The following is a 6,363-nucleotide window of genomic DNA, read 5'->3' on the forward strand; positions in this document are numbered from 1 at the left end:
TGTTACAACAGTTGTATCTGCAGTAATAGCATATTCATTCCCTGTTGTTACAAAGGCATTTTCAGTACCTATCACATCATCCTCTTCATCTTCCATCAACTCCTCTTCATCTTCAAACCTTGCTCGTGAAAGCATGTCAGTCACATGGGGTTTTCTTTACCTACAATATGCTGAAAATTAGGGTTAAGTGACTTTATATATGCAATCCACCGTAACATGGCAATATTAGGAGTTGAGCAATTTGTTATTATGCCCAATAGAGGTAGACAATTAGTCTCTACCACTACATGAGCTCCCATAAAATACTCCATATCACACTTAAGGGTTGTCACTACACCCCAAAGCTCTCTTTTGACTTGAGAATACCACCATTGTCATTCATTGAGGACCTTTGCTCTAGACCGAATATGGCATACCTATTTCCATCAGTATCATCTTGACCCATTGCCCAACCAATGCCAATTGGGCTTGTAACTTTGGTGAGAATAATAGGCTGCCCATTCTCATAATTTTCTCTCTTTAGTGTTGGGCTGAAATCAATAAGTTCTTTAACTTCTGAACTGCATTTGTATGTTGTTTTCCCTACCAAAAATTTTTCCCTTTTCTTAAGAGATAATATAAACTTTCAGCCACGTGAGAAAAATGTCGAATCCATATCAAGTAAAAGACACATGCACCCAAAAATCTTCTCACCTCGGATACATTCGAATACGTCTCCCGCATCCTGCTTATGGAATCAATCTTTACTGGTGAGGGCTTTCTTCCTTATGGTCCACACATGTGCCCAACAACCAATACTTCCTCCACTCCAAAAACTGATTTTTCTCCTGACATAGTCAAATGCACTTCTTCAAGACGGCTCAAAATCCTATCACAATTGGCAATATGATCAGCCACAAATATTCTGCATCCCTGCTCATTTAACTCTTCATTCTTCTCATGGATGTCACATCCTTTGATCGGCACATCATCAAGAAAGGGTAAGGTCAACTCAGGAATGTACTCCCTCAAAACTTTATGCATAGCATTCATCATATGCACCACTGAATTGGTTGCTCCCTATGGAAGTGTACACATCCTAAATAACCAATCCAAGTGGTGTCTTCATGGTACTGATATCCCGGCTTTCTAATGGAAGCTTGAATTGATCATATCCTGAATATAAATCACCCATAGAGTAAATTGCCTTGCTTGCAAATGCTTCTGTAAATTCATCCACTCTCGGGTCTAATCCAACATTCCTTATGGTGACCTTATTAACTGGTTGCAAGTCATGTGTAAACCTCAAAGAACCATTCTTCTTTGGAACAATGAACCACTAATTCGAATATGGAGCTGAAGAGGGCTTCAAAATTTGCATCATGATCTTCTCGTTCAAAAGCTCTAGTAGCTTAGGCAAATATGCTTGAGGTACTGGAATAGGCTTTAAATTCCATGGCACATGAGGTACTGTAAAGATCACCATAGGTGCAACTATGGTTGGATCAACACATCCAATTTCATCTTACTGAAATGCAAAGGTTTTTCCATGCCTTGCAAACATCTGCAAGAAACAAGATCTTTTTGCAAGCAAAAGAAAGCTTCTATCACCAATTTTCAGCTTTTGTAAAGTTTTAGCTATAAATTTGTGTCGTGCTCCTTGTGGATCCTGTAAATTAGGCTGTTGAGTTACTTTTTTAGTCAAACTGGTGCGCAAATTGGATGTTGTATGCACGTGTAGTGAGTGCCAGAAGGTCCCCAAGAACAAAGAACTCTACATAAACTTCATAAAAGCAAGAAGAGAGTTTGCACAACATGAGGAAAAAAGACAAATTGGGTACAATCTCCCCCCATGCCTTGTGTGAGCACTCCACAAGGCATGCATTTATAAATTTATTAATCTCCAAGCTGAAAAATAGCCCAATTTTACAATTAGCATGCTTTGGCTTTTTTGTTTGCTTTTGTCCAAATAAAGAATAAAGTGGTTGGGCACCGCAAAAGTTGGGTTATGCCCAAATACAATGTCCAATAATAAAATATTTAAACCGAGCGCCTATGCGCACACAAAATAATAAATGTTTGTTAAGCACTTCAATAAATAAGTGCACCTATTAGTGCCATGCCTTTAATGATAAGGTGTGCGCCCATCAAAAATGATACTTTTTTCTAAATAATCTAAATACACGCCATCGCCCGATGCTTTCCAAAGCCACCACTGCCTACTCTATACATCAACTAAAGCATTCACAATTGTCAGAAAATAATAAAATTAAACTGACAAAAGTGAATACCTAGCAGTCTTCAGCTACAAAATAAATAAATAGATTGAAACTCTGTCCTAACCTTAATTTACTACAATTGCACTCTAAACTAATAAATATCCATTAATTTAAATATGTATTTTATGAAATCATCCGCTCTGGAATCATCCACGTACACATTAAATTAATCTGACGCCCGAAAAGGATAGGCATCCTCGTCAACTTCTCGCACAAGGAATCCACCTTGTGTACGAGCCATGGCAAATAAATATAGTTTTATGAAATCCACCGCAAAACCTCACGGAATCCACCGTGGAATATGCCTCCTAGCATCATATCCCTGGGGTGGGATAGCAATTGTCCTCAATTGCTATTAGCTCAATGTGGAGCAAGCAGTGAGGGGTAAGCACTTAGGTCGTGGGTGTGCATCCATTGGGCCTCTTCAACAGGATGATTTTTAAATTTAACCAAATATCTAGAGTATCTACGGCTAGTTCTAGTGGTCATAAAGTTTGTATCTAGAATAGTTTCAGGTTCAAGGATTTCAGTTTCTTCTTGTAACAAAGGAGGGTTTTCATAGACAGGGTGAATAGGTAATTAGCTTCTAAAAGGTCGTAGTAAACTAATATGAAAAGTATTGTGGATTTTCCAATGTGGAGGTAGTTCCAATTTGAATGCATTGTCATTGATTTTGTGAATGGTTTTAAAAGGTCCATAACATCTGGGTGCTAATTTAACAACAGGGTGTTTCTCAACACTTTGCAATATTGTCTTTTCAATGTGTAACCAAACATTATCATCAACTTTGAAACTCATGGCTTTTCTTTTCTTATTAGCTTGTTTAGTGTATGATTGCTGGGCTTTCACAATCATATCTTTAACTTTAGCAAAAATAGTAGCATGCATATTGGAAATATCATCAGCAGCTTTAACTTTGTTTGACAATGATGTAACAGGTGTAGGCAATCTATGTCCATAAATGATTCAAAAGATGCTTTTTGTGTAGCTTTGTGTGGTATATTATTGTATGCAAATTGAAGTAGATGCAAGTGTGTATCCCGTGTTTGTGGTTTTGAAATTGTGTATACACACAAAAGATCTAGAATTATACTATTAGTAGCTTCTATTTACCCATTGGTTTTAGGATGAAATACAGATGAGAAATCAATCTTAGTACCCAAATTAGCAAACAAAGTAGTCCAAAAACTATTACAGAATCTAGAATCACGATCAGAAATAATAACTTTTGGCAAACCATCATTAGTGAAAATAGTCTTCAAAAACAATTGTGTAGCAGCTTGAGATGCAGTTAATGTTTTCTTGCATGGAATGAAATATGCTTGTTTGCTAAATCGATCTATAATAGTCAAAAATCATATCATGATTAGCATGTGTGTTAGGAAAACCAATTATAAAATCTATTGAAATATGTTTCCATGGTCGTTCAGGAATTGATAAAGGCATTAATAAACCATATTGCTTACCATGGTGTCGCTTGACTTGTTGACAAATTAAACATTTAGAAATAAAGTTAGAAACATCAGATTCCATTTGTGGCCAGTAAAAATCTTCAACCAATGTTTTTAAAGTAGAAATAATACCTCTATGGCCTTGATATGGGGGACAATGAATTTCGCGCAACACAAATGATATAAATGGAATAGTGACACATAATCTTTTCTCATAAAACATAAATCCATCAAAACAAGACAAATAATCAATTGGAATCCAGATATTAGCAACTAATTTATTCCAATCAGCTTGAAAACTGGGGTCATGGTCATAGGTTTCTTTCATAGGGATAAGGAAATCAAAAGATATAATGGAGATATTATGGATACTTGGTATTCTACTTAATGCATCAGCAACAACATTCTCTCTTTCGGGTCGATATTGGATAAGTGGGTGGAAACTTTGAATAAAAGTAGCCCATTTAATATGACGATCATAAATTTGGGACTGACTAAGGAAATGTTTGATACTTTGTTGGTCGGTTTTGATCATAAATTCAAATCCCATTAGATAGTGTTTTCATTGACATAAGACTTGTCCTACATCTAATAATTCCTTATCATAGGTAGAATACTTCGATTTAGAGGGTTTAAGTTTGCAACTAGAATAGGCTATGGGATGTGAATCTTGCATAAGGACAACTCCTATTCCCGATTCGCTAGCATCAATGACTACTAGAAAGAATGGTCTATTAAAATTAGGTAATTGCAAAACAGGTGCATGTGTTAAAGCATATTTCAATAAATCAAAAGATTTTTGCTGATTATCAGACCAATGATATACAACACCTTTTTTTAATAATTTTATAAAGCTAGCTAGACCTAAGAAAGAACGTAACTCATGTATATTTTTAGGGATTGGCCAATTCAAAATTGCTTCTATCTTTTTAGGATCAACTTGAATACCATCAGCAGAAACAATGTGACCTAAGTATTCAATGTGGGTTTGGAAAAATTCACTCTTGTTAGGGTTAGCATATAATTGATTCTCTTTCAATAATTTGAAAACCAAAGATAGATGTTCATAGTGTTCATTCTCATTCTTACTGAAAACCAATATGTCATCAAAGAAAACAATTACACAATGATGATACTTCAAAAATATATGATTCATTATACAACTAAATGTAGTTGGTGCATTAGTCAAACCAAAAAGCATAACAAGAAATTCACAATGACCAAACTAAGTTCTAAATGTATTTTTGAAAATGTAAGGTGTATCCAGTTGTACTTGATGATATCCAGATTTGAGATCTATTTTGCTAAAAATAGTGGTTCCTTGTAGTTTATCCATGAGGTCGTCTACCCTAGGGATCGGATATCTATTCTTGACAGATATATTTTTTAGGGCACAATAGTCAATGCACATCATATAGGTATTATTTTTCTTCTTAACTAATAGAATAGGTGCACCAAAAGGAAAACTACTGGGCCTAATAAGTCCTCGGTATTCTTCAATTTGTGCTTGGATTTCTTTCTATTCAATCTGATTGTGTCTATAAGGTGCTTTACATTGTGCTTAAGAACCTGGGATTAAGTATATTTTATGATCTTCAGGATGTGTAGGTGGTAAACTAGGGGGTAAATCAACAGCAAAACAATCTTTAAATTGTGAAAGAAATTGTGCATGCCTAGGATGCATCTGATTTTCCTTAGCTTTAATTTCATTCACCCATACTAAGTGTGTGTTCCATGTAATGTAATTTGTTTTTCGTCAGAATTAATTTTCATTGAATGTGTGGAATAATCTATGTCGGGATTATATTTGTGACTCCAAGGCATTCCTAAAATAATGTCACTAGCTTGCAAAGGTACAACCAAGAAATTTATGCGCTCAACATAATCGCCAATTTTATTTTCTAAATCATGAACTTCTTGTGTACCATTGTTTCTAGTACCTAAGAATGCAGCTTTTATGCAATAATGAGTTGGAATAGTATGTAAGTTCAATTCTTTTACCAACTTTGCAGAAATAAAATCATGTATGCTCCCATCATCATGTAAAACATTCTTTTCGTGACCATGCACAAGACGTTTCATTGTTAATAATGAATGAGGATTTGGCATACCTGGTAAAGTATCTAAAGTATCGCTGATATCATCATCATTAGTAAAATCTGGCATATCTTCATGGTCTCCCAAGTAGTTGATTTGAATAGTTGGCTTCTTGGATTGACAGTTCACCACTAAGTGTCTAGGTTGATGACACTTGTAGCAAACTACAAACTTTGCTTTGGAAACATTATTGGTAAGGGCTGGAAATTTAGGTATGTTGGGATTTGGCTAGAGAGAAGGCTTAGGGTTTGAATTTGTGTTTCATGATAAAGGAGGAAGTTGAGTCTAGGGTTTATGGAAAGAAGAAGGAACAAAGCAATTTTGATTGAATCTTCAAAAGTTAGAATTGAATTGCTTTGTACCGAAGTTATCGTTAGTTGGAAATTGTTGCGGTCACTTTTCTCGTCCACAAATTTTGTCTTCAGCATCATGGGCCAAAGAAAGCGCATCCTCCAAAGTCTTTGGCTTGAACATGTTCATTTCCACATAGAAGTGACAAAGTAATCCAGACATATACTTGCGCTTGTGGATTGCCTCAGGAACATCTTCAAGCATTT

The sequence above is a fragment of the Lygodium microphyllum genome, chromosome 17 (genome assembly GCF_053477565.2).
Source record: "Lygodium microphyllum isolate KBCC chromosome 17, Lygodium_microphyllum_v1.1.10, whole genome shotgun sequence".
NCBI lineage: Eukaryota > Viridiplantae > Streptophyta > Polypodiopsida > Schizaeales > Lygodiaceae > Lygodium > Lygodium microphyllum.